At 41.7% G+C, this 8,778-nt stretch overlaps 1 long non-coding RNA gene across 1 annotated transcript; it reads left to right on the forward strand.

Moving 5' to 3' along the window:
- Positions 1 to 657: 657 nt before the first annotated feature.
- LOC309359675 lies at positions 658 to 8,389 on the forward strand. The gene is made up of 3 exons (XR_014163905.1): positions 658 to 1,056; positions 1,726 to 1,918; positions 8,000 to 8,389. It is a non-coding gene; the product is annotated as an uncharacterized lncRNA (long non-coding RNA).
- Positions 8,390 to 8,778: the final 389 nt, after the last annotated feature.

Genomic DNA, 8,778 nt, shown 5'->3' on the forward strand with positions numbered 1-8,778 from the left:
GGTCGCATCATCTAGTGGAAAATGTTTGAGAGCAGTATCTTCTAGCAGCGAGAAACTCCTGTGATGGGTTAATGCTTCTTGTTGCAAAATGAAGACACCTGATTTCTGTCAGTACTTCAGTTAAAATTGCACCATCACTCCCATCTTCCCCAAACTACCCTATCAAGTAGACGGAGCGGGGGTGGGGTGGGGGAGAGAAGCAACCAAACTGGTAATCAGATTCCTCTGAAGGGATGTCAGCACAACACCTGCTGTTCCTCTGCTGCTTTTAGGCCTTCAGTTCTGCTTGCACAATGAACTCTCTTGAGTTCCAGGGCAGATAGAGTTACAGCGTTTGGAGCTTCTGGTTTCAGCTGATGCTTGGGAAAATGGATGACCCACAGAAGCTCTTTCAGAACTATCAGGACTAGGAGATACGATGTCCTATGCTCACTTTGGCATCCTGCTAACGTTGTGTACCCCATAGCAAATGTACACCCTGTTCCAACAAGAAGCAGATGTAGTGGTTAAATTGATGCGGGCCATAGCACTTCAGATGGAATGTCAACAGTTTTGTTGACTGGGGAGTGGGGGCATTCTCTGTACATACAGAATTATAGCAAAGGAAAGACCTCTCAATAACAAGCAGGGTTTCCATGTGAAGGGATCTCCCGCAACTTCCCCCATGGGAATGTGGGATGTAATCCATTGGAGCAGTCAAATACAACATTCCTTGTTTCCCTAGAGTGGACACAGGCTGGGGGATGTTACTCCAGCCACTATAACTTCCTGTTCCACTGGTCTGAGGCGTCCTCCCCCTGCATGTGACCAGGCAGATGGGTGTGACTCTGGCTGACTCCATAAAAGTGCCGAGTCACACAGCCATCTCTCTCTTGAGGCCATGCTGCTCTCCTACAGCCATTTTGTTCTCTTGATGCTGTTCTCTTAATGTATTTTGCTGTCTGCTGGCTCTCAGCCAGCAGCACAAGGGCTTCATCCCCATAAGGGATGAACTCACACTATGTTCTGTAACTGTAAGATAAAGTCTGCCCTCAGGGATCATACCGTGAACTGAATGTGAGTAAACTTCTTGTTACTTTTAAGGAAAGACTCTTGTGTCTTTATTCTTTTAAGAGGGATCAAACGCTACACCAGAAATAATCCAGTCTTATCAAGCCGGACTGGATTGCTTAACTAAAGAGATTCAAAGGAATCTGCAAACTAGCTTCCTGCTGTATTGAGGGGAATCTGCTCTGCTACATAACTCACAAGTGTGAGTGAAGGAAGGATAATATTTAATCAATATATCCTCTCCTCCTACCCTAAACGACCTTGGCCCAGTATATTTCCTGAAGGAGCATCTCCACCCTCATCGTTCTGCCCGGATGCTGAGGTCCAGCGCTGAGGGCCTTCTGGCGGTTCCCTCATTGCGAGAAGCAAAGCTACAGGGAACCAGGCAGAGGGCCTTCTCAGTAGTGGCGCCTGCCCTGTGGAATGTCCTCCCACCAGATGTCACAGAGATAAACAACTACCTAACATTCAGAAGACATCTTAAGGCAGCCCTGTTCAGGGAAGTTTTTAATGTATGACATATTGATGTATTTTTTATCTTTGTGGAAGCCGCCCAGAGTGGCTGGGGAAACCCAGCCAGATGGGCGGGGTACAAATAATACATTATTATTATTATTATTATTATTATTATTATTATTATTATTATTATTATTACTATCCTTAATATTTCAACAGGGAAAGCATTCAACAATATAAACTCTCCCCCAAACATGAAATCTGAAATAGAATAATCCAGAAACAGTTTTTCTCCGTCATCTGCTGTTTGTGTGAGCACCTAGTCTGAAAATCTGAGATACCAGCAATATGGAATGAAGGATATGGATCAACAAGGAAGCACACATGAGTTCTTGCACCAACATATGACAAGGTTAGATGAAATAGAATTTTAAACGCATTTAAAAGCGGACTAATTTACATTTTAGGTTTTCTGGATTTCTAATGCCTTTGAAATATGCCTTGAAGAGATAATTTTATATATAAAAAATAAATTACCTCAAAAGTTTGATGGGTTTTAAGTGGGTTCACAACATTTAATTGATTAATCAATACAGCACAACCCTATGGATGGCCCCATCTGCACTATGCATTTAAAGCAGTATTGTACTGCTTTGAACAGCCATGGGAATTCTGGTAACTGTAGTTTGTTAAGGGTACTAAGAGTTTTTAGGAGACCTCTGTTCCTCTCATAGGGCTCCAGTTCTCAGAGTGGTTTAACAGCCACTCATTTCCCCAAGAGAGACTGGGAACTGCAGTACTTCTAAAATGCTGCAGGGGGCAGTAAAAAGAGTAATTGCCTCCCCTCTTACAAAGAAAGAAAAATGTGTCTTCAAAGATGATGCCCTCATCTTTTTTTCTTTTTTAAAATAATAATAAAAAAGCATGCTTTTTGCTACAGAAACTTTTTGGGACAGCTTTTATCCCATGCTTCAAAACATGTTTCTAGCATTCACACATGACACATTAGGTTTACACCTTTAAAAGCATAGTATAAATGATGTAATTTTTTCTGGATTTTTATTTTTTAAATTGGCTGAGTTGTTTTTAAAATTCACATTGTTATTATTTTTATTTTACTTAAAATACTGCATTTGTTTTATTTGTGGTTTTGTTATTTCATCGTTGGAAAGCTGTAATCCACTTTGGAAAACGAAGCTACCTAACGTATCATTGAATAAACAAAGTACTGTTGAACAGATATTTTTGTGGACGTTGCTGGACTCCCATTCCCATCAGCCCTCAGCCAGCATAGTAAATGGTCAGGGATGGAGGGAGGTGTATTTGGGGTGGGGGCTGCAGGTTTTACTTCCCTGCATCTGAGCCTTCTGGTTCTGGTGACAAAACTCCCATTCAGCCTTAAATCCTGAGACCCTCATTATGTCAGGAGGAAAGAGAGAACCTCTTTTCACCATATCCATTTTCCCCTACCAGTCATTCCAGCCCCAGAGTCAGAATTAAACGGAAAAAAATATATATGTGATTGCATGGTCCCTGGCAGATTTTGCCAAGGCAGCTACCAGAGCCTCTCCTTATATGAGAGCGCCAGGGGAGCCCCTAATCCCCCCCTTAGAAACTCAAAAGAACTTGAAAGCATCTTGTCATTATGCTGCCTCCTCTATTCATCTCGCATTCTTTGCCCCGGTAACATCTGGCTCCAGGTTCTCAGGCGTGAGGAGAAGAGGGAGTTCAGTGTCAGTTCAGCGACGGTGAAGCCACGCTCCACGAAAGGCAAGAGAAAACACGCCATCACCATCAATCAGCATTAACTGGCATACTAACCAGAGGGGCAAGACACCCTCCTCACTGCCCATAAAAGGCTGATGGAATGTAGGAAGATATTACAAAGTACCTCCCATGTCGTAATGGCTGGAACTGCTGAACTTAGTGATGGGATCTCCAGGTGTAACTGTGCCCTCATCAGGGAGTGATTTAAATCACCATGGAATGAGGCTGATTTAAGGCCCGGCCAGACATTATGGAAACAGATCCCTGTGTTTACAGCATCCGGGAAGTGGGTGGGGACTGTTAAGTTGTGGGTGAACATATCAGACGACACAGTGATTATTCAAACAGCTCTTGTTTATTCACAGGCCAGAACAGAACTGAACTGAAGGGTTCAGCCAGCCTGCTTATATAGAGCTCCACTAGAACGCAACAGTAACCATTTTCTGTAACTATCCAATCACTGAACGTCACTTTCAATCCCTTATTTGCATATGTAGACCTGAGTGAAAACTACAGTATCCCCCTGCTGGCCAAGGGTGAGAACTTCAGTACATAACAGGGACTGTTTTAGAATGGTACACAAGGAGGACTGCAAAATCTTCTCACCACACCTCTCCACAGTCTGTCCTCCTGACAAGATAGTCCTCAATGAAGCTCCAAGTATTGGGATTTCTAGACAGCTAGAAGGAAAGCAATTGGTAAAAAGCGGTGCGGCGGGGGGGCACGGAAGGTTCTGCCCTTCTCACTCCCCAGGTTTTTTTTTTTTATTAATATATATTTATTTATGCCCCATCTTCTTCACTGACAGGGACTCAAAGTGGCTTACAGAGGAAATAAGAACAGCTAAAAACATGGGAGGGGGACCCCAATTATAAAATATAAATAAATGTATCAACAACAGTGATCAAATTAAAATCACAGGAGAAATCAGGCAGGGGATAAAGGGGGCTGCCAAAAAAAAATATCCAGGATAAATTGTTTCTATAATAACTTTCCAGGAAGTACTTATAGGTCAAATTAGGCCCACTAATGTCATCGCCAGCTTTTAAAAAATATTATCATCATTGGCACCACATAATCTATGTGACCACCAGTTGCCATGCCACTTCCTAATGGAAGCCTGCTATCATCTTGCTTGCTGCAATTAATGCCAGATTTGCATGGATGAAGTTTTATTCCTCTAGACAACACCAAGAATAGGGGGAAAATGAAATTCAGGGAGTCCCACCAGGCCTTTCTGAGAAACTTCATAGAATCTCCCCTAACCTGGAAGTTCACATTGATTGGTACTTATGTCATATCCCCATATCAAGGGCCCCATTACCTTCAGCAGCTTAGGGCCTCATCAAACCTAAATCCAGCCCTGGTCAGGCCCCTTGCGTATGATGAGCGACTCCTCTGTCAGATGGCTACCTTTGACTCTGTGGCCAGTTAACAGCGGCTACTTCAGAACCCACATTAGGAGAACCTTGGTGGTTCAGTGTTAACCCAAACTAGTGGAATTTACTTGAAATACAATATGTTCTCTCTCTCTCTCTCTCTCCTCCTCCTCCTCATTTATTACAAGGGAGATGTTTGGCAGAGTCGAGATCTGGAAATTTGCCATTAAGTTGCAATGGGCTTAGCAAGTTAATGTTGATGGGTTTTGAGCATTAACTCACCAAAGGAGAATGCCGGCACATTTGTAGAATTATCAGTATAATGGATCCTGGCATTTCACTCTTACCATCTTTACAAATGTCACTTTTCATTCTATTGTAAATTAAACCAATTTCGTCCAAACCTCCGAAATAAAGCTTCCTTGCAAGCAACCAGTTCCCATCTGCTCCACAGTTAAAAATATTGCAGCAAGAAATTGCAGAAGATATTAGAGAAAATGCACCATTACAGATACTATATGAAGGGTGTATGAATTAACCATTAAGGATTAATTTATACTCTCTTTCTTCATAGGTAGGGGTTAAAGAGTGCAAGAAATGAAGGACACCATGATCAAATTAAAGCAAGGTAGATCTCCACACCTGAATGAGCTAATGAAATATTATAAAGGCAAAGAACTGGGAAGGTGAAAACCCCATTAGACCCGAGAGATCTCTGACAGTTTACATCACCTGAAAGTCTCCCTCCGATATATTCCCAATTATTACAGGTAGATTTTATCCACTTAACAGGTTAAGTTTGCAAACCCCCTCCATCATTTATTCACTCAGGAATGTAACCTTGTCTCTGCAGCAGCAGCGAGGAAAAAAATGTGTATGTTCGGTCTCATTTACGCTTTTAACCAATTTATGCCAGCATCATGTATTTAAATTAGCTTCAGTGTGCTTTCATATATTATAACCATATTTCAAAGCAATTTGTGCAAATGCCAACAGAGGAGGCAAGCTATATGTATCATGTGTTTGGAGATTATAAAGGCTCCAGATGCCTTTGTAAAGCAAACCTTTCATGAATAAATCAGGAAACATCCTGATGCAGGCTTTATATATAGAGCAAGGTATTCTTATTTAGGTCACAGCGAGGTTCTGCCAGGTTTGCTAAAATGGAACAAATCCCCAGCGTGTATGCCAAATGCACAACATTTCATAAGACAAGCAAACATCCCTTGGTTTGAGCCCTTATTGTATGCTTGCAACTGTAAATGACCTCTGTACCTTAAGTATATTGGTTTGATCACCTGAAACTCAAATCAAAGCTTTCCGACTCTGTACCCAGTAAGTCTCTCCCCCCATCTCATTCAACCCCATCCACAGTGACAATGCCCTCGTTTAATACCCACATATACTGCAGCATAGTAGCAAAACGTGGTGGCTCAGAGACTGAGCTTCCAGTCACGAATTTCCTGGTTCAAAATTTGCCTCGGCTATGTACTCGAATATAGGGATAATAATGCCATCTGAAAGGGTCCTTGTAGGGATTACAGCGGGTCAGTTCAGATGCCACTCTATTTTTTCCCCAATTATATTTTATGAAGTTTCAACGTTTTTAACATATGCAATCAAAAGACAATTTCATCTTTTCTCTTATTTTTGTCTACTTTTCCACCGCTTTTTCTATGGAGTTGTTTCTTTCCTCCTGCTGCTCCCTACCTTCTATCTATCAAATCATAATCACAGTATTAAAACATAACTAATTCTGTTGCTCATAACTGAAAGCCTGCTCGCGAGTTCATTGCACTATAATATTTCTTTAAATAGTCTGAAAAAGGCATCCATTCTTCCATAAAACACTCATCATTAGCTTATTCTACTGTTAATTATATATATACACACACACACACACACACACACACATATATATACACACACACACACATATATATATATGCATACCCACACACACACATATATATACACACACACACACATATATACACTCATTTTAACCATCTTTTTATCTCAACATGTATCATTTCCCAAAATGCCCTCGCTTTCTTGCAAGCCCACCACATATAAGAAAAAGATCCACCTACCTGTTTACTAAGCCAGATGTTACTCTAAATGTGCAGCTACCAACAAAAATGGCAGCTGCATATTCTGTTCCCTTCCATAACATCTGGAAGAACTTACCCATGCTCTGACCTCAAGATGTCCTGCATGTTGTTATCCCTGCTTGTTGTTATCCCTGCTAAGTATCAAGATGCAGATAAGTTCTACTAGATGTTACATGCAGCAGCCATGCATTTAGCAAAGAATCTGGCTTGGTTTTGAGACAATGTTCACGAAGCCATTTAGAACATCCAGTTCTAAATGTGCAAATGCTGCTAATAGTACTTTTAACAACAACAATAATCATTAGCAAAAATAACAGCAACACTGGCATACCTTAAAAAGTTGCTGTAAAGATTATTTAGACTAGCGTTTCCCAAACATGGGTCTCCAGCTGTTGTTGGACTACAGCTCCCATCATCCCTGACAACTGGAGTTGCAGTCCAGCATCAGTCAGACACCCAAGTTTGGGAAACACAGATTTAGACAGGTCACGTGAAATACTGTAACTTTGAACAGTATCATCTGTACTACCTAATGGATTCCTGGGACCCAGGAACTCTAGACCTTGATTTCATGCAAAGTGTTGAAAAATAAAATTCGAACAGAGAAGATTACGCGTGGAATTTCCTATCCAGCCATCACACCCTTCCCCCTAGGTTGATGGCTTGTATAGAGATCATTTAATCAGTTTATACATGATGGGGTGGAGGGAAAGTAACCTACTGCTCATGACACATTTGCTAATCTTATGTCTCTTCCTGAACTGGAAACATCTATTATACAGGCTCTCAAAGAATTAGGATGTAAGGATTTCCAGATTGTTGCAGCCAGCTTGAAATGATAAAAAGTTATCCAAAGTGGAGGAATGTCGAATGTTTCTTTTTTCTTTTTTTTTAAAGGCCTGGGAGGAGAAAAACAATCTCTCCTCCTTTTTCAGTTGCAATGTGTGTGTGTGTGTGTGTGTGTGTGTGTGTGTGTTTTGTTTTAATACAACTCTGCACAACATTGAGAAAAGAGTTCGTGGCAAGTTCATTCCATCTAATGAATTGGTAAAATCAAAATGTAAATGGCACGCACATGATACAAGGCTCATCTGACAATTCTTTGGGAAAATGCATTTTAATCCACACCAATCTCTGCTACAACCATTTGTAACTGAATGTTCGTACTGATCATAGGATGGTCCTGCTATGCTTTTTAATTTCCTTTGTTATTTTGTGTGTCCACAAATCTAGCCAAGGGTATCCCACTCAGGCTGGGATTGCACTGGTGAAGTGGGAATTCCTGCAAGATAAGAATTCTGATAAGCCTCAGGAAGACCCACTGGAGTCTATACTGTGGTTTTCTTCACATCATCAATAACCACCACCACCACCCATCTCCTTGAAGACTGACACTGACCTGGGGAGAAAACTGCCATGCGGACTGCCATGTCCACTGCAGAAGCACGAGGAGCACCTAGCTTCAGAGTTGCATCTAAAAGCTTTACTCGCTTACTTCTGAAAATAATTTGACAAGAACAAAGGACTGCTCTTCAGACATCGCCTTTGGAAACAGGTTATAAAACTTCCCGGCAGGGAAGATCGATGCTTCAAGATGATGCTGACACTGATCCAGACTATTGAGGCAAGTAGCTACGTAAAATTTGGGCTGGTTATTTCAAATCAATAGTGTGAAACTCAGTCCATGGCCTCTTTCCTGAACCTTTGATTCTGGCCCTCCTGCTCCCCTGTCAATGAACTGGTTGAGGATACGGAGCCAGCCTAAACACTTCCACATAAATGTCTTACATCGATAGCACACAGTTCCACTTCTCCCTAGGACCCGTGTGAGATTTCCCACTCTTCTTGGCCTCTATCCCCCAGTCTACTGCCTTCTAAGTCCCCTGACAACATACACCCTCTCCTATCTCTGGGACAGGGGTGGGGAACCTGTACCCCTTCAGGTGTTTCTTGAGTACAACTCCCAATCACTGACTATGCTGGCTGGGGCTAATGGGACTTGGAACCCAACA

The sequence above is a fragment of the Podarcis melisellensis genome (genome assembly GCF_964234715.1).
Source record: "Podarcis melisellensis genome assembly, chromosome: 17".
Lineage (NCBI taxonomy): Eukaryota > Metazoa > Chordata > Lepidosauria > Squamata > Lacertidae > Podarcis > Podarcis melisellensis.